Source organism: Triticum dicoccoides, chromosome 7B, assembly GCF_002162155.2.
Source record: "Triticum dicoccoides isolate Atlit2015 ecotype Zavitan chromosome 7B, WEW_v2.0, whole genome shotgun sequence".
NCBI classification, from domain to species: domain Eukaryota; kingdom Viridiplantae; phylum Streptophyta; class Magnoliopsida; order Poales; family Poaceae; genus Triticum; species Triticum dicoccoides.
In genome coordinates this window covers 639,375,039-639,396,715 of record NC_041393.1, presented here as the reverse complement: position 1 = coordinate 639,396,715, position 21,677 = coordinate 639,375,039, and positions in this window count along the sequence as shown.

Genomic DNA, 21,677 nt, shown 5'->3' with positions numbered 1-21,677 from the left:
AAAGCATCGATGCTACCGCGGGGCACGATTCATTGTGTTTCCTCGACGCATACTCCGGATACCATCAAATAAAGATGGCGGAAACAGACCAGGCCGCAACGGCATTCATTACTCCATACAGACCATTTTGCTTCAACACAATGCCCTTCGGACTCAAGATGTGGTTGTTAAGACCAAACACGTCAAAACTCTAGTAGACGATTTGAGGCTCACATTCGACAACCTCCGAGAATATGACATTAAGCTCAACCCGGAAAAATGCGTTTTCGACGTACCAGCCGGAAAGCTCTTGGCCTTCATTGTATCCGGTAGAGGAATTGAAGCAAACCCAGCCAAGATCCGAGCTCTGTCACAACTGGATATCCCAAAAGACCTCAAATAAATACAAAAACTGACTGGATGCATGGCGGCTTTAAGCCGCTTCATCTCCCATTTGGGAGAAAAGGCATTGCCTCTCTACCGCCTCCTCCGGCGCACCGAACATTTCGAGTGGACGGATGCTGCCACGGCCGGACTCGAAGAAATAAAGGCCATACTAGCAACAAATCTGGTCCTGGCCGCGCCCAACCTAGGCGAACCAATGTTATTATATATCGCGGCAACACATCAAGTTGTTAGCGCAGCGCTCGTCGTCGAACGAGAAGCAGAAGGACACAAATTCCCTCTTCAAAAACCAGTGTACTACGTATCCACTGTCTTAACCCCACGCAAGTCCCGGTATCCACATTATCAAAAGATAGCGTACGCGGTGTTCATGGCATCCCGGAAGCTGCGACACTACTTTCAAGAGTGCTCGATAACAGTGGCCTCCGAAGTACCCCTCAACGACATTATAAACAACCGCGACGCGACGGGTAGGATTGCAAAATGGGCCATTGATCTCTTACCATTTGACATAACCTACAAACCAAGGCGAGCTATAAAATCGCAAGTCTTGGCTGACTTCATCGCCGAATGGACCAAAGACGAACTCCCTAAAGAGTACGGCGCATACTCCAATTGGATCATGCATTTAGACGGCTCCAAAATGTTGGCCGGCTTGGGGGCTGGCGTCGTACTGATGTCCCCAACCGGAGACACAGTCCAATACGTACTTGAGATAATGTACACGGACTCTAACAATGCAGCCGAATACGAGGCCCTTCTACATGGTCTCCGGATGGCAATCTCCATGGGTATTCAACGCCTAGAGGTGCGCGGGGACTCAAACCTCGCAATATCCCAAGTAAATGGAGACTTTGACGCCAAGGATCCGAAAATGGCAGCCTATCGTAATGTCGTCTTAAAAATGTCAGCTCGGTTCGAAGGACTCGAATTCCACCATGTAGCCCGGGATAATAACTAGGCAGCCAACATGTTGGCACGCATCGGCGCAAAACGTGACGCCGTCCCTCCAAACATCTTCCTGGAGCGGCTCTTTAAGCCATCCGTACTATGGGAAGAGGAGTCCGGAAACAGTAACCCAGAACCGACCGCGCCACCCAACACGGAACATTCTGACACAGTCGGTGGCTCAGCCAATGAAATAACACCCTCAGCCCACGAAATAATGGCAGTAATCGCCCCGTGGACAGAACCATTCCTAGCCTACTTAACTAGGCAGGAACTCCCCGAAGAGCAAAATGAGGCCCGCTGCATAGTTCGGCAATCTAAATCCTACAAGGTCCATGAGGGAGAACTTTATAAGAAAAGCACAACCGGAGTCCTTCAAAGGTGTGTCTCTGAAGAGGAAGGGCGAAATCTCCTGGCTGAAATTCACGCCGGACTCGGTGGGCACCACGCCGCAGCCCGGGCCCTTGTAGGCAAGGCCTTCCGTACAGGATTTTATTGGCCGACTGCCCGGGCAGATGCTCAGGACTTAGTCCAATGATGCGTCGGTTGCCAGCTCTTTGCTAATCAAAGCCACATGCCACCCACCGCCCTCAAAACTATACCCATCACCTGGCCGTTCGCGGTCTGGGGGCTTGATATGGTTGGACCCCTTAAAGGAGGAACCCACAAGCAAAAATACCTATTGGTCATGGTGGACAAATTCACCAAATGGATAGAGGCCAAGCCAGTTAAAACGGCTGAATCCGGACCCGTGATAGACTTCATATCCGGGGTAGTACACCGTTACGGTGTCCCCCACAACATCATCACTGATAACGGCACGAATTTCACGGCCGACGAGGTTAAACTCTGGTGCAAAAACATGGGCATCAGACTCGACTACGCATCAGTCTATCACCCCCAAACTAACGGTCAAGTCGAACGTGCAAATGGTCTAATCATGAGCGGCATTAAACCCAGATTAGTGCGATCCCTCACGGAATCTAACACGCACTGGGTAGAGGAGCTCGACTCCGTACTCTGGGGGCTGCGGACCACGCCGAACCGCACTACCGGATTCACACCATTTTTTATGGTGTACGGCGCAGAGGCAGTTTTGCCCTGCGATATAATTCATGACTCACCTCACGTGCGCATGTATGAAGAAAGAGAAGCCGAGTTGGATCGGCAGGACAGTTTGGATGCCTTAGAGGAGGAGAGGGACGTGGCAAAAGCTCGTTCCGCATTTTACCAGCAGTAGGCTCGAAGATATCAAAGCAGAGAAGTACGGGCCAAAACTTACAATGTTGGCGAACTTGTTCTACGCCTGTCGGACAAGAAAAAAGGACAAACTCAAGCCCAAATAGGAAGGTCCCTTCATCATCGACCAAGTCCTAACTGGCGGAGCATACCGTCTACATAACGCATCTGACAACCGACTCGAGCCGAACCCATGGAACGCAGCCCGTCTCCGAAGATTCTACGCCTAGCGCCGGACTCAGAGTTCGTCTCCCTCCTCCGTCCACCTTTTACATTTTCACTGTCTCTTGTTCCCCTCCTTCTTCCCCTTTTTTTAGTAAAAGCCTTTGATGGGCTGATCTACGCATTGTTCGCACACACTTGATGTGCTACTAGCACTCATTATACCTGGGGGCTTCTTTAACAGAAGCTTATTTATACGGGCTTCATGCCCAACACATGTGTCATACTTCCGCATGTACCTTTTATTCACCATTATATGCATCGATATGACTTAAGTTTTGGCCAAGCTGGATTGCCTGGCTCCTGTGCTTACCCCTACATTCCCGATTGTTCGGCTAGGAGGTAAAGGGAGCACCTCTGCGATTGTTACTGCCAGGTCAGTCGGATGTGTACCTCAGACTGGGTGAAGCCGAAAGCTAGCGTTCTTAAGAGAATATTCGGTCGGTGACTTGAAAGGTGATTTATTACTTATTTAAACTTATCTGCCCCCAGATGCTTTTTCTGCTCTTTTCGCAGTACGGACATGCACCTTAGGGCATGCCTCCCAGGGAAAGGAACCCCTAACGGAACTATTCTCCCAGGAAGATGTTTCCTACTAACCATGTAATATAACATAACTAGTTGGGCACTTGTCTGATAAAGCACTAATGACCCCTACGCCTGGTCTCCATGCATGCCCCGGTTTTTCTAACCGCTAGGGTATTCGGACACACTCCGGACTGTTGGGTCCCGAGGTTGAAGCGAAAAGGTCCGCAAAGACAAATGATCTACAATCCGGCTAGAAGGCATTTTATATGTCATTTTAAAATTACATCGTCAAATTGATTGATTGAACTCCTCTTCAATCCCATCTAACAGGCTGTCTAGCTTACAGTCCCATTGGGAATATTTCGCGGCCAACTCTACTTGGCCGTACATTAAGCTCACAGGGATCTCCTTCCCATCGGGCCCCACAGGTCCGACCTCGGCCATGTGGTTTGGATCAGCCTTCGTGTACCGCGTCTTCACCATGGCCCAGGCCTCTCTGGCGCCTTGATGGCAGGCCGATATCTTCCACAGACGAAAGCGCTGCCGTACTCCCTGAAGCTTGTCAGCAAGCCCTGCAAGACCCTCGGGTAGGGAGACGGACTGCCATAAGGCCTGGACGACGCCGCTCGTCTGCCGAATACGTTCGTGCAGTTGCAGCAGCTCGAGAAGAAGGTCACCCGTGGAAGCAGGCATCTCCTCCGCCGGACGACCCGTGAGCAAACATACAAACACATTTCTGTCAATCGACTTCCTCGCCGGACTCTTCTTTTCAAAAGAGTTTTCTCAAGCACTTACTATAAATGTCGCGACGAAGCCGCCGATTCTCCTTAACGGAGTCAGCCAGCTGGACCCGAACATCTTTTAGTTCTTCGCCCAGCCGGGTGTTGGCATTTTGGAGTTTGTTTCTCTCCTGCTGCACCCTCGTAAGCACCTTCTCGCCGGCCTTCAGCTGGCGTAGCAGATGTTGCTTGTCCGGTTCCAATTTGCCACCCTCTGCAATTCAATTGTCAGACTTACGCACACGCCGCACTTCATAAACTACTTATCTTTTCGAAGTATGTATTACCAGAGGGAGTCTCTGTACCTACTCCTGCGGCGGCTAGTGCGGCCTCAAGTTGGGCCTTGCACTCTTGAAGCTCCTGGGACAGACAGGTATTCTTCTCCGTAAGATCCTGCATAAACAAATGATCCTTAAATCAGTTATTCTAACTATTTTAAGCCTCGGGGGCTACTAGCATATATAACTATTAAAATTCCTCACCCGTATGTCTTTCACATATTGCTCCGTGGCTCTGGTTAAACCATCTCGAGTGGCACGGAGGTGCGCGTCTCCCGCATTAAAGGCATTCAGTGCCTCCGGAGAGAAACACGCGTCACAAAGAACCGTCTGGCGGCGCCTGTGATTCATGGCGCTCTCCACCTCAGACCTGGTGGCGAACAACCTGTCGGTATCCTCCGTTGGAGGACCATCCGACTCATGTCTTGTGTTCGCCTCCCCTTCCGGACCACGCGTTGGAGCATGGCTGGCGGAGGCTTGATTGGCAACCTCTCCGGACACTGTCCGGCAGCGCTCTTCCTCCTGGGAAAATCATGAGTGTCAATATACCTCTGAGGGATCTTTCCCTTAAAAACAACGGTGCATCGTACCGTTGTAGCAACGTTTCGATTCGCGCCGCACTCCTCTTCCGCCTGCTGGGCCGAACTGACCCTCGCTGGTCAGCTGCCGCGAGTTCGGCTTCCCGCCTTAAAGGCGCCTCCTGCGATGCACCATTGGTATATGATGGTCAAAAATGAGCATGGATCAAATGATGGTGTCAGGAATCCGGTGGTAGTCACCTGGGAAGCCGGAGATAAACCGGGGTAGTCAGCCGTAATGGCGACTAGAGCATTGTCCATGCTAAGTTGGTGGAACACCCCGTCAATCAGCTCCACCTTTATGTCCGGATCCTCTTCGGAGGCAGGATCAAGGGATCGTCCCGGATCCTCGGGCTGTGGAGTCAGGCTTTGTATGCCCTCCACGTCCCGGTGCAGCTCCTGCGTCAGAATCACAAAGTGAGACACTTGACTTTGGGAATATGGATCGGACAGATAAACGTCCGCTTACCCAGCTCCGAGGGTTATTCATGGAGAATCCATTCAATGGACTCGTTTGGAGGAAGTCCTCCTTCTCCCCCTTGTACAAGCCAGACAGGATCTTCACCAGATCGGCGGCCGATTCCGGCCCCTTGCGGCCATGACGGGTGGCGTCATCCTCCCCGTTGAAATCCCACATGGGGTGGCCCCTATATTTGAGCGGCTGCACCCCTCGCGTAATGCACGTGGCCATGACTCCAATCATGGTCAATCCGGAGTGGGCCAGTAACCTTATCCGGCCCATCAGATATTGGACGCTCCCATCATCTTCCCGTTGAGGGCTCCGTGGGCGCCAACTCAGGCGTTTCTTCAAGGGAGCGTTGCTGAACTCCGGGAGGCCGATCCGAACTGGATCCGGTAGAGGGGCGTCCTCCATATAGAACCATTCCGAAGGCCAGTCTTTGGACGCCTTCTTCGGGGTGCCGGATAGATATCCGGTCCCGGCGATGCGCCATATTTCGGCTCCGCCCAATTGATATATCAACCCCTCATGAGAACGGGGTACGAGGCAAAACAATCTCTTCCACAGCGCAAAACGGGACTCGATGCCCAAGAACAGCTCGCAAAGAGCTACAAAGCCCGCGATGTGCAGAATGGAGGCAGGTGTAAGGTGGTGAAGCTGGAGTCCGTAGAACTCCAGGAGCCCCCGGAGAAACGGATGTATGGGAAATCCGAGTCCCCTTATTAGATAAGGGACGAAGCATACCCGCTCTCCTTTGGAGGGGTTGGGGACACTCTCCGCCTACTTTCCACCCCTGAAGGTGGCCAGTCCGGCTCGAACCGGAACCATGAAGGCTGGGGGAAGATATCCCTTGGTTTGGAGCGTCACTAGCTCGCTGTGTGGAAATGAGCATCTCCCCCAATCTCCTGGCTGAGGGCTGGGAGCGCGAGTGGAGGAGCCGCGTCGACTATCCATGATGGAATGGATTTTTGTCAGAGGCGCTTCGATGAGTACTTGCGGAAGGAGGATGGTGTGAGTTGGATCTAGATCCTCGCCTCTCTTATAGGCGGCTCGTTCGCGCGGCTAGGGGGTAAAACGCAAAAATACCCTAGCTTTTCGCATTCATACGACACATGGAAGAGGGCCATTATTGGACGTGGAAGCCAAGGAGCGCAACATTTATAAGGAAGCCGGACACTATTCGGCAGGCACATGAAATTTGAAGGAGAACCCGCCTTGCAACGCCGAAGACAATATACGCGCCGGACTCGTCGTCATTGAAGCCTGGTTCAAGGGCTATTGAGGGAGTCCCGGATTAGGGGGTGTCCGGATAGCCGAACTATCATCATCGGCCGGACTCCAAGACTATGAAGATACAAGATTGAAGACTTCGTCCCGTGTCCGGATGGGACTTTCCTTGGCGTGGAAGGCAAGCTTGGCGATACAGATATGTAGATCTCCTACCATTGTAACCGACTCTGTGTAACCCTAGCCCTCTCCGGTGTCTATATAAACCAGATGGTTTTAGTCCGTAGGACACAACAACAATAACAACAATCATACCATAGGCTAGCTTCTAGGGTTTAGCCTCCTTGATCTCATGGTAGATCTACTCTTGTAATACCCACATCATCCATATCAATCAAGCAGGACGTAGGGTTTTACCTCCATCAAGAGGGCCCGAACCTGGGTAAAACATCGTGTCCCTTGTCTCCTGTTACCATCCGCCTAGACGCACAGTTCCGGACCACCTACCTGAGATCCGCCAGTTTTGACACCAACAGATGGCTTGGTTGATTCTAATTGCATGCACATACTGTTGTTGCTTGTTGGAATCAATATGCAATATTTTCAATCCTTTAACTTCATGTGGCTTTCTCTGATCATTTCTTCAACACCCTTGTTCCTAAGTACAAGTAAATAGGAACATGCGTGTAACATGATACTCGTTAGTTAAACCATATGTACAAAGGAGCGATAGTACTTGGCCATTAATATGTCTCGCTCGTGCTCTAGTAATAGGACCAAGTACAATAACCGATGTAGGAGTCGTGGCGGGTGTAACAGTAGAAGAGATGTCCTCATCATCCCCCCTTCTTGAATCGAAGTCGTCCTTGACGGTATCTCATTGTCATCACCCAAATAAGGCTTTAAATCTGCAACTTTAAATGTGGGACTAACCCGAAATTCTGCAGGCAAATCAAGCTTATATGCATTCTCGTTAATTTTCTCAAGCACTTTAAAAGGTCCATCTGCATGAGGCATTAATTTTGACTTCCGTAAATCAGGGAAGTGGTCTTTTCGCAAATGTAACCATACTAAATCACCTGGTTTGAACAAAATACTTTTCCTACCCTAACTACCAGCAAGTTTATACTTGGCATTCATGCATTCAATATTTTTCTTAGTCATCTCATGCATTTTCAATACTAACTCAGCATGTTCTTTAGCATCAAGATTTACCTTCTCTGAAGATGGAATAGGTAATAAATCAATTGGTAAACGAGGTATAAAACCATAGAGAATCTCAAAAGGGCATAACTTTGTGGTAGAATGAACTGAACGATTATAAGCAAACTCTACATGAGGTAAACATTCTTCCCACATTTTTAATTTCTTTTTCAAAACAGCCCTAAGCATAGTAGACAGTGTTTAATTAACCACTTCAGTTTGACCATCTGTTTGAGTATGACATGTAGTACTAAATAAAAGCTTAGTCCCCATTTTTTTCACAACACCCTCCAAAAGTGGCTAAGAAATTTTGTGTCACGGTTGGAAACAATTGTATTTCGCACACCATGTAAACGAACTACTTCTAGAAAGAACAAATCAGCAATGTGAGTAGCATCGTCACTTTTATGACAAGGTATAAAATGTGCCATCTTAGAGAATCGATCAACAACCAAAAATATACTATCCCGCCCCCGTCGTGTCCTAGGCAGTCCTAATACAAAGTCCATAGATATATCTTCCCAAGGAGTGTTAGGAACAGGTAGAGGCATATATAAACCATGTGGGTTTAATCATGACTTAGCTTTTTGGCATGTCGTGCAGCGTGCAACATATCTCTCCACATCCCTTCTCATTTTCAGCCAGAACAAATGACCAGCAAGGATGTCTTCTGTCTCCTTGATGCCAAAATGTCCCATAACTCCACCTCCATGCGCTTCCTTTAATAACAAAAGATGAACAGAGCTATCTGGGATGCATAGCTTATTAGTGCGAAAAACAAATCCATCACTAACGACGAACTTGTTCCAAGTTCTACCCTCTCCACAATTGAGCAATATATCTTTAAAATCGACATCATTAGCATAGTCCTCTTTTATAGTTTCAAGTCCAAAATTTTTGAAGTCAAGTTGTGATAACATGGTATAGCGTCTAGACAATGCATCAGCAATTACATTCTCCTTCCCTTTCTTGTGCTTAATAACATAAGGAAAAGATTCAATAAATTCAATGCATTTTGCATGTCTACAGTTCAATTTGCTTTGACTTCTAATATGCCTAAGTGGTTCATGATCAGAATGTATGACAAACTCCTTAGGCCATAAATAATGTTGCCATGTCTCCAAAGTCCGAACTAGTGCATAAAGTTCCTTATCATATGTTGAATAATTCAGACTCCCCACTGAGTTTTTCACTAAAATATGCTACTGGTTTGCCTTCTTGCAATAAAACACCACCCAAACCAATGCTGCTAGCATCACATTCTAATTCAAACATTTTATTGAAATTGGGTAATTGCAGCAAAGGGGCGTGTGTGAGCTTATCTTTAAGAATATGGAGGGCTTCTTCTTGTGCGTCGCTCCAGATAAATGGCACATTTTTCTTTGTGAGCTCATTGAGCGGCGCTGCGATGGTACTAAAATCCTTCACGAACCGTCGGTAGAACCCAGCAAGTCCGAGAAAACTTCATGCATGTGTGACCGAGTTAGGGATCGGCCAACTCTGGATCGCTTCAACCTTGGCTTTATCAACTTCAATTCGCTGCGGTGTCACAACATAGCCAAGAAAAGCGACTCGGTCCATGCAAAAAGTGCACTTCTCGATGTTACCAAATAAATATGCATCACGCAGAGCGGAAAAAACAGCACGCAAATGGTCCAAGTGTTCCTCTAGTGACTTACTATAAATCAGAATATCATCAAAGTATATTACCACAAATCGTCCAATGAAAGCTTGCAAAACTTCTTTCATTAATCTCATGAAAGTACTAGCTGCATTAGTCAATCCAAAAGGCATAACTAACCACTCATATAAACCAAATTTAGTTTTGAAAGCAGTTTTCCATTCATCACCTAGTTTCATACGAGTTTAATGGTAGCCACTACGAAAGTCCACTTTAGAAAACACAACTGAGCCACTGAGTTCATCAAGCATGTCATCTAATCTAGGAATAGGATGACGATGTAGAATTGTGATATTATTGATGGCTCTACAATCAACACACATACGTGAAGTGCCTTCTTTTTTAGGAACAAGTAAAATTGGTACAGCACATGGACTAAGGGATTCACGAATGTAACCTTTTTCGAGTAGTTCTTGAACTTGTCGCTGAATCTCCTTAGTCTCCTCGGGATTAGTCTGGTACGGTGCACGGTTGGGTAGTGATGCGCCAGGTATCAGGTCAATTTGGTGTTTAGTTCCTCTCATAGGTGGCAGCCCCTGTGGTACTTCCTTTGGAAAAACATCATGATACTCCTGCAAAAGGTTAGCGACAATAGGAGGCAAATAAGAAGGCATATCCTCAAATGAAAACAAAACTTCTTTAGCAAATAAGAGCATAACATTCATCAGTTTGAGCATCAAACTCAAAATTTTCAGCACGTGTAGCTAAGAAAGAATCACCTTTCAATTTAATTTCTTTAGATGAGCTAGGATTAGATTCTTGCATCTTATTAAATTGTTCTAACTCATCAACAACTTTCTGATTTTCAGATTTAATGCGCTCAATATTTGTGTTTCTACTAGCCCTAGAAAGATCATCTTTTAAAATTTGCTCAGGAGACATAGGGTGTAGAATGATTTTCTTTCCTTTATGTGTGAGAGTGTACTGATTAGTTCTACCATCATGTAAACATTGTTTATCATACTGCGATGGCCTTCCTAGTAACATAGAACAAGCTTGCATAGGCACAGTATCGCAATCAATACTATCATGGTATGAACCTAAAGAAAAAGGAACTCTCACCATGTGTGTTACCTTTACTTTTCCACCATCATTAAACCATTGAATGTAGTAAGGTTGTGGATGTTGTTGGGAAGGTAGGGTGAGCTTCTCCACCATGTCAATGCTTGCTAAATTGTTACAACTCCCTCCATCAATGATTATGCGAACGGAATGCTCCTTGACGACTCCTTTGATGTGGAAGAGGTTGTGACTTGATCCTTCTTTGCTTTGACAATCTGAGCACTAAGTACATGATGTGATATAAGACTCATGTACTTATCGGCACCGTCGACGGTCACATGTTCTTCCTCTTGCGTCGGTCTTGTGTCATCGTCCTCATGTGCAGCAAGGAAGGCATATGTGTCGTCATCAAAATCACTAGCGGAGTCGTACTCACTGTCTTCGCGAATGATCAATACACGCTTATTAGGACACTCCTTAATGACATGGACAAATCCTTTACAAGTGTCGCATTGGATATCCTTTGTTCTTTTGGAGGAAGCAGACAATGATGACGAACTTTTTGTTGGAGCTGGTGTAGTACTTTTCATTGGTGCCGAAGCGTGTGATGCTGAAGTTGATGAAGTAGGCCCCGATCGAGAGGTTGTAGGTGTTGTCGTAGAGGTGCGAGTGGATGGGGCAGCAGGGGTGCGCGGCGCCCATGTGGAATTTTGACCTGCAGAAAAATTAGAACGCAATCTCGAACGACCCTGCACTTCATGTTCAGCATGTATAGCTAGATGGAATAAACGGGTCATTGAATGATAATCCTTATAAGCAAGTATGTCATAAATTTCTCTATTCAATCCACCCAAGAACCTAGCCATAGAGGTTTCCTTGGTCTCAACTAAACCACAATCGTAACATGCCCATTTTACAATTCTTGATAATAGTCTTCCATAGATTTAGATCCTTGGTTCAAGCGTTGTAGTTTATTTAGCAAGTCACGTTCATAATATCCGGGAACAAAACGGTGACGTGTTACTAATTTCAAAGCTTCCCAAGTGGCAGGAATATTATTAGGATGTTTACGACAATGTTCTCTCCACCAAACAGAAGCAAAATCACTAAACTCACTAGTTGCAGCCCTAACTCTTTTATCATCGAGAAAATCATGGCAAGCAAATTTTTTATCAACTAATAATTCCCAGTCAAGATAAACATCCGGATCATATTTCCCATCAAAAGGAGGCATGACAAATTTAATTCTGCCCAAAGAGTCGTCATGGCCACATTCCTGAGGATGCTGGTGTCGTCCCATACCGTGTTGATTATTGCATAGCAACGATGATCACAATCATTGTTATCATTAACTGCATCAGGATCCTCGGAATCACCATCATAGTTTTCATCTTGGATGTCCTCATGCGGGCCTGCTATCGAGTTGGCGTTGCGAGGACGGGGCTTGTCAACGACATCTATGTATGAAAAAGGGTGCCTCGGGTCTCCTGGGGGAACCTGACAAGCTCGTTGTAGACCTGTGTTGGTGGCTGGAAGACGCGTAGCGGCAGTGGAGGCGCCACCCAGACGGGCATCCTAGGCATCGAGACGTTTCATAATAGATGCAAGTGTTTGAGTGAATGTCTCATTGCTATCCTCGATCGACTTGAGACGCTTATCAAGTGCGCCCTCGAACGATGTGAACCGCTCGGTGTATGCATGCACATCCTCCTCAAGGCGTGCCACCGTGGCTTTCTGTTGTCTTCACCTGCCATGGTTAAGAGGAAGCAAGAACAAAATCACAAGTTTATTGCTCCTACAGTAACTACGGTGAGGCGGTGGAAAATTTCTCCCAACTCTCGAGCAATTACCAAGCTCTTACCAGTTCTTACCGTGTTGCAGTGGTTGTCGGCCGTTGGTGATGTCAAAAGTTATCAAAAGATTGATATAGTGATTACCAAGTGACCGAACAAGATACAATATACGAAGTGGAGCTTGGTGAAGGTTTCCTCAACTCACAATATGTGGCACAATTAAGCAAAAAGTAATGCAAGCTGAATAATTGCTCAAACTCCTAACTAGTGTTGGCGGTCGACTAGTAAGAGAAAACAATCTAAGCCCCGATACTGAAGCAATCGAGTGGAAACCGATGAAAAAATGATAGCCATAAATAGCTAGATATAAGTGAGCTATAAATGACGTGTGCAATAAATCTCAAAAGCAGATGATAAATGATGCGGCGATGAACACTGTAGCAGCAAAAGAATGTCCATGAAAGAAAATATCAGCCCAAAACAGATGCTGGCCGGCCTGATTTTTTGCAACTTTTTCTTTTAATTTTTTTCCTTTTTATCTCTTTTTCCTTTTTTTCATTTTTTTTCAAGCCGGTTACTAGCGAGTATACAAAAGATGATACGGATACAAGCTGTGTCCAAAAGAAAAGAAAGGTGCGTTGACCGACTGCTACTAAAGATAGCAATGAAACAAAGCTGGGAAAGTTGATTAGCTAGCTGTACAGGCTCCCGTGTTGTGATGAGGTAGTACTAGTGCAAAATAATCGGCTGGAGGAGAAAGTTAGACGCGGTGGTGTCTTTTTTTTTAGAAAAGAGGAGGACCCCCGACCTCTGCATCTGGACGATGCATGCGGCCACTTTATTAATTATTCACACAAGATCTTACAAAGTCATACAACAGTAAGACTAAAGCCACCGTCTAGGCAACATCTGTCGCTACTCCTATCCAGTTGATGAAAGGATGCTGATAGTCTGGGCCTAATACCAAACAGACCTCGCAGCCAAACCTAAACATCTAAGACCTGAGGTCCCAACCAGGACGTCTGCCGGGTATAAAGCCGCCGCAGCCACCTGCCATCAATCCATCTTCAGAGCTGTATTGTTGCATCTATCGTGCCAGGTCTCTCTGCCCTCGGCGCTACCACGACGCCAGACACCGTCGTCCTCCTGCCCGAGTCCATCCTCGCACATCGAACGCCAAATCTGCACTGCGCCACGCCGTCGAGATCCGTCGCCATCAATGTGTAGGATGAAGCACCGCTCCACCAAAGAAGCCGTCTGCTGGTCCCGCGAGAACGAGTGTGCACCTCCAAGAATGCTGCCCCCAAGGGGGTAACGACACATGATTGCCGCCAACATCCGATCAGCTGATCTAGGGTTTCCCCCGGAGGTATTGAGTGGAGCTGGGAGTTTCACCTCGATGATGCCTTCATGAAGGAAACGATGACAAGGGCATCGTCATCACCGGCTCTGGCCATCAACCGAAGACTAGGTTTTCACCCGGATCCGTCCCAAGTAGTCCACCTGACAACCTGTGCATCGTCTTGACCTCCTTCAAAGCCCCAGATCTAGCCGCCTAGATCCGGCGACCAACCGCAACAGCAGTGCCACCGTAGGAGCCCTGGTGCACCGTCCACTGCCTGAGTGTGCCACGGCTGGAGCCTAGGAGGAGGGCTCCCACCCCGCCTCGCCAAGCCACAAGAGCTGCCGAGATGATAGCCCTAGTGAAACGCAGGCATGGATGGATGCGGGACGCGCGGTGTCAGACACGGATGGCTGTGTGTCTGGCCGCTCGCGTAAGCTGGGTGGGGTACAGCGCACAGCTCGTGAGGCGTCTGATGCGGGTCAGGCGCGAATATGGTCGTAAAGCGAAAGATAGGACGGACTATTGAACTCATGCGACCTCGGATTGCACGTAAAAATCAGCAAAACTAGAAACAATCTGATGTGATCTTGTTTATTTTTAGATTACGAATGAGCTGGAGGCGGAATATATGGTGGACAAAAACAAGGTTCGATCTAGTCGACGATTTTCTCCCAAAACTAATCTAAACCAGCACTAATTCTAAGATGAATGCAACCAACAATTCAACTATGCAAATACTAGATGCAAAAATTGCTAAAGGCTAAAAAGGTAGGTGTAAAGGATGAACTAATCTAAATTTCTTTTTTGGCTTTTTCCTGGGTTCATAGGACAGAAAAATAAACTAATCTACGAAAACTATAAATATCTCACTGATGAACCTGAAAATTGATACCACTTGATGTGACGGTGGCCTGATCTTTCGATGAGATTGGAGATAACTATCGATTTGGTGGATTTTGACCTTGACGATCCGGCTATACCGTACCTGACGATATGCCTCAACAATCGCTAAACCAATCTTCGATGGGTATTGACCTTGCCCTAGGCACGATCAACCTGAACAATGAGGTTCGAGTTTCTGCAAGCAACCGAAGAACCAGCAAGAACAAAGGTGAATTGCAACTGAAATTACGGATGACAAATTGAGTACACGAACTAGATGAAAAGTTAGGGTTCCACTGTGGATCTGACAAGGCGGTAGTCCTACACGTCTCGTATGTAATCTCTGCCCAAGGTAGGAGATGAATTCACGCACACAAGATAGAAGAAGAGCACGCAGGAGTTTTGGCACCGCACAACTTGTGCCTTTTCTGACTCTCTTTCTCTTAATTAACCAAAGTGATTACAGGGTATATAAAAGGGAAGCAAACGCACGGGCCAAGTCACACACCGGCCTGATCCTAAACTCACGCTCCACGCACACATGTACTCCACTAAACAAGTGCATGCACATCCAGCCACTCTGATGGATCAACTCAACGTCTTTGCCTCAACTAACTCAGCTCACTTTGAGCTAGTCTCTTAGCACGACAACGTACAGATCCATCTCGCTCTCGGCTGCATGCATGTACTGATCAAATCTACCTAGTACTTATGCATGTACTCACAACTCCTGGCTTCACTTGACCGATGATCAGCTCGCACCATTGCCAATCCATCAATCCACTTTACCATGATGCCATGCATCGCTGTACTAGACTTAGACTAAACGGACCCAAACATAAATAAACTAGATGAACTACTAAACAACAATGGTTAACACCAACAATCACCCCCTTAACCTTGTTGTGCTTTATTGAGAACTCCATGGTGACCTTCAGTACAGCCCCGGCTTGTCGGCGGCGGTCGCGGCGGCGAGAAGCGCCCGCTCCTTCTTCGGCTCAGTACAGTCCCTGGAGTAATGCCCGTACTCTTGGCAAGTGTAGCAGCGGACCTTCCGAATGTCGAAGTTTCTCTTCTTCTTGCCAGCGCCGCTGCGGTAGCGAGCAAGCCACTCCTCCTCCGTGAGGAGCAGGCGACTCCCACCCCCGTGGTCGTAGTTGCTGGCGCCCTCGTCCAAGTCGCTCGGGTCCTCCGTCGTTTTGAGCCTTCCCACAAACTCTTCCATGGACATGGTTTTAAGATCAAGAAGCTGCTCAATGGCAATAGCTACCTGGGTATCCTTGGACGGCACAATGCAGAGAAGCTTCTTCACGACCTTCACCTCGTTGAGGTTCTTGCCGAGCGTGCACAGCTTGTTGGTGATCCCGTTCATGCGCATGGTGAGCTCGTCAAGGGTCTCGCCGCTCCTCATGCGGACGGCATCAAACTCCTTGAGGAGAGTCTACGCCTTGGCCTGATGGACGCGGGCATCACCGACCCGCATGATCTTGATGGCATCCCATGCCTCCTTTGTCGTCGCCTTCACGGCAAGCGTGGAGTGCATCTCCTCCGGCACGGCTCGCAGAATTGCCGCAAGCGCCGCCCTATCTTGGCTGAAGCTCCCGCCACCCTCGATGGCGTCCCACGCGCGTTGGGCCTCCATGTTCACCTTCATGATCAGCGACCACTCGAAGTAGTTCGTCACTGTCAGCGGCGGGTAGAAGACGGTGTTGCTGGCCTGGTGGACGACCTCCTGCTGCACCACCACCTCATGGCAGCCACGCCGCGTCGGGCTCCGGCGTCGGCGCACCACCGACGAGGCCGAGACCCGGCGGCGACCCGGCGACGGAGTGCGCGAACCTTCATTCACCATGGCTCTGATACCAAATGTAATCTCTGCCCAAGGTAGGAGATGAATTCACACACACAAGATAGAAGAAGAGCACACAGAGTTTTGGCACCGCACAACTTGTGCCTTTTCTGACTCTCTTTCTCTTAATTAACCAAAGTGATTACCGGGTATATAAAAGGGAATCAAACGCACAGGCCAAGTCACACACGGGCCTGATCCTAAACTCACGCTCCACGCACACACATACTCCACTAAACAAGTGCATGCACATCCAGCAACTCTGATGGATCAACTCAACGTATTTGCCTCAACTAACTCAGCTTACTTTGAGCTAGTCTCTTGGCACGGCAACGTACAGATCCATCTCGCTCTCGGCTGCATGCATGCACTGATCAAATCTACCTAGTACTTATGCATGTACTCACAATTCCTGGCTTCACTTGCCCGATGATCAGCTCACACCATTGCCAATCCATCAGTCCACTTTACCATGATGACATGCATCGCTGTACTGGACTTAGACTAAATGGACCCAAACGTAAATAAACTAGATGAACTACTAAACAACAATGGTTAACACCAACATCATAGACGCGAATTGTAGCGAAAACTAGACAATACAATAAAACCCAAGTCTAAACTTAACAAAAGCTAGCTATTTTTTAAGTACGGCCGAGCGTTGGCGCTGCTCCCACATGGAGACAAAATAGCCTTGTTACAGTTATCACCTTCTTTAATTGATTGTTAGATGGGCTGGTGTGCACATGGCTCTCTCTTGTCCAGGTAGCCTAATCCTCCTTCTCTCCTATGCACGTAGCATGCTCCTTGGATGGCTCGCTTGATTCTAATTGCATGCACATACTGTTGCTGCTTGTTGGGATCAAAATGCAATATTTTCCATCCTTTAACTTCATGTAGCTTTCTCTGATCATTTCTTCAACACCCTCGTTCCTAAGTACAAGTAAATAGGAACATGAGTGTAGCATCATATTCTCGTTAGTCAAACCATATGTACAAAGGAGCGATAGGACCTGGCCATTAATTTGTCTCGCTCGTGCTCTAGTAAGAGGGCCAAGTGGAATAACTGATGTAGGAGTCACGATGGGTGTAACAGTAGAAGAGATGTCCTCATCATCGGTTGGATCGTGAAGACCTTCGACTACAGCGACCGTGTTAACTAACACTTCCGTTTTCGGTCTACGAGGGTACGTGGACACACGCTCCCCCTCTCGTTCCTATGCATCTCCTAGATAGATCTTGCGTGATCGCAAGATTTTATTTAAAAAGTTGCATGCTACATTCCCCAACACTAGCCGCTCCGACCAACAAGCTTCTATGCTATATATGCACGCGGATTTTAAATAAACAAACTACAGCAGCAAAATCTAAACATTCAGAATTGAACCAAGGACCTTTCGGTTTCTTTTTAAGAAAAATCGAACCGAGGACCTGCTGCCAGTGAACCAAAATAGCGATCCACTGTAACTCCTAGAAACTTTTGACTAGAATAGCAACTTCATACGTCTCCGACGTATCTCTAATTTATGAAGTATTAGTGCCATGTTTACAACAATTTTATATGGTTTTGTTATGATTTGATTAGAAATAAAGCATAATGACGCTGTTTTCAGCAGAACTACCGTGTTGTCCTTTTTGTGCAGAAATAAAAGTTCTCAGAATGGGCTGAAAATTTATGATGATTTTTTATGGACTAAAAGAGAACCCTGAAGCACAAGAGTTGGACTAGAAGAGTCCCAAGGCGACGACAAGGTAGGGGGCGCGCCCTACCCCCCCCCCCCCCCCCGGGGAGGGTGCTCCTACCTTGTCGCTGCCTCGTGGACCCCCTTGACGTGAGACCGACGCCAAAAATTCCTACAAATACCAAAACCCCTAGAAATAAACCTAGATCAGGAGTTCCGCCGCCGCAAGCCTCTGTAGCTACGAAAATCAATCTAGGCCCTCCCCTGCAGCCTGCCGGAGGGGGCCATCGTCACCATGGAGGACAAGGACCAGAGGGAAAACCTCTCCCCATCTAGGGGGATGCCATGGAGGAGGAATCACAAGTGGGAGACCCTCTCCCCTCTCTTTCAGTGGTGTCGGAGTGCCACCGGGGGAACCATCACCACGGCGATCGTCTTCATCAACATCACCATCTTCATCACCTTCCTAATCTCTTTTAAGCGGTCCACTCTCCCGCACCCCGCTGTAATCCCCTACTTGAACATGGTGCTTTATACCACATATTATGATCCAATGATGTGTTGCCATCCTATGATGTTTTGGGTAGATTTCCTTTGTCTTTTGGGTTGATTGATGATCTAGATTGATTTGAGTTGTATGTTTTATTTTGGTGTTGTCCTATGGTGTCTTCCATGCTGCGCACACGTGAAGGATTCCCCCTATAGGGTGTTGCAATTCGTTCATGATTCGCTTATAGTGGGTTGCTTGAGTGACAGAAGCATAAACCCAAGTAAGGGGTTGTTGCGTATGGGATAAAGGGGACATGATATTTTAATGCTATGGTTGAGTTTTACCTTAATGATCTTTAGTAGTTGCGGATTCTTGCTAGAGTTCCAGTCATAAGTGCATATGATACAAGAAGAGAAAGTATGTTAGCTTATGTCTCTGCTTCATATGAAATTGCAATGACGACTATCGATCTAGTTAACAATTGCCAAGGATAATTCCGCACACTGACCCATCATTATTCCACACTCGCTATCTATAATATATAGTAATATATTCGAGTGCGGCTAATCTGCACCCGGGCTCATCTGCACCCACGCTTAAAAAAATTCAAAAAAAATACTAGAAAAATTCAAAAAAATCCAAAAAAAAATTTGGTGGTAGATAATTTGACGCGTGAGGTGCGCCCCAAAATTCAACTCATTTGAGCATCTGAGCAGCTCTCGGCAAAAAAGACAAAATCAGGGTCTGTAAAAATGTATACTGTTCACGCACTGTTTTGACCCGATTTGTCTTTTTTGCCGAGAGCTACTCAGATGTCCAAATGAGTTGAATTTTGGGGCGCACCTCACGCGTCAAATTATCTACCACCACAAAAAAATTGGATTTTTTTGGATTTTTCTAGTATTTTTTTATTTTTTTACTGAGAGGGAGCAGATGAGCCCAGGCACCGTTTTGAGTTTTCCAATATATTCTAACTTTATGATAAAAGCACCTATTTTTATATTTTAGTTCTCCGATATCATGCGAAGTTATCCTCTTCATAACCACATCGCTTGTTTCTAGATGGAAGCAAACGTTCGGTGTACGTAGAGTCGTGTATTAGTGGCAGATAGGACTTGAGAAAATATTGATCTTACCTTTAGCTCCTTATCGGTTCGACACTCCATATTTATCACTTCCACCTTTGGAAATTGCCACGATGATTCCTTGCACTTGGGGATTGTCACAACTCGGTGCATATGAACTATAAGTCACAACATATTTAAACTTTTTAGAAATTTTGAAAGTTATTTTCTCTTGGAAAATTAAAAAAGTTGAAACACAAATGATTTCAAAATTATGAACATTTTTTTCAAAACACATACATTTCATGAAAACATGAACATTTTTTGAGTTTCTCAAACATTACAAAACGCGCATTTTTCAAAATTATGAACAACTTATTCAGAACGATAACATATTCCAAAAATTACTTGAGCATTGTTTGAATTTGGCATCAAATTGAAAAAAGGAACAATTTTTGAATATTTGAACAATTTTGAGAAAGCTGGAACATTTTTGAAACCGTGAATTCATTTTTCAAAATACAAACATTTTTTGGAATTGTGAACAATTTTTTTCAAAACACGAATAGGTTGTTTCTTATTTTCCAGAAAATTTATATATTCCAAATGAACAGAAAGTATTTTTATGGAAATTTTGGAGTCGGTTTACTTATGTGATCACATACCTATACCATTTTCGGGGTTTTGGAGTGCTCTAGAAAGTGTCCTTTAGATATTCTTCCGGAGTAATTGCTTGAATAATATTTGTTTCAATGTTAACAAGGGTGTACCTGCAATGTAACGTTCAATTATTTGCCCATTAACAACTTTCGGACTAGTTCCTTTGGCGTTATTAATTTTGATGGCTCCAGAACGATAAACTTTTTTGATGACATAGGGACCTTCCCATTTGGAGAGAAGTTTGCCTTCAAACAATCTAAAACGATAATTGTACAATAGAACTTTATCACCTACATTAAATTCTCGTTTCTAAATTCTTCTATCATGCCATATTTTAACTTTCTCCTTAAACAACTTAGCATTCTCATAGCCTTGCGTTTTCCATTCATCCAGAAAATTAATATAAAAAAATATCTTTTCGCCGACCAATTTAAAATCATAATTGAGTTCTTTAATTTACCAATAAGCTTTGTGCTCCAACTCAATAGGTAAATGACATGCTTTCTCATAACTCATTTTATATGTGGACGTACCCATAGGATTTTTATAGGCAGTTCTATATGCACATAATGCATTATCTAGTTTCTTAGACCAATTATTTATAGATCTATTAACAGTCTTTTGCAAAGTTAATTTTATTTCTCTTTTGCTCAATTCAACTTGCCCACTAGACTGTGGATGATAAGGTGACACAATTCTATGGTTTACATCATATTTTGCTAAGATTTGATGGAATGCACCATGAATAAAATGTGAACCACCATTAGAGATTTCAAACCTTGGAACAATAACTTCCTTAAGCATTTTAATATAAGTGTATGATCAGCACTACTGGTTAGAATAGCTTTTACCCACTTAGTAACATAATCGATGACAACTAAAGTATACATCCATTAGAGGAAGAAAAAGGTTCAATATAATTACAGCCCCAAACATCAAAAGGTTCAATAACAAGTGAATAATTCATAGACATTTCTTGACGTCTATCAATACTAAAAATTCTTTGACATTCGTCACAAGAATAGACAAACTTACATGCATCTTTGAAGAGAGTGGGCCAATAAAAGCATGTTGTAATATCTTGTGTGCAATTCTATCTCCAGCATGGTGTTCTCCGTATGCCTCGGAGTGACACTTTCTTATGGTCCGTTCCTGCTTATGCTTAGGTACACAACTTCTAATAATACCGTCTACTCTTTTATATAGATGTTTGTCATCCTAAAAATAATGTCTTAAATCAAAGTAGAATTTTTTTTTCTTTTGTTCGTGTGTGTAATTAGGAAGTATGTATTTAGCAACAATAAAATTAGCATAATATACACACTAAGGATTATCATGAGAAGTAGAAGCATTTATACTCATCAGGAAAATATCATCAATAGA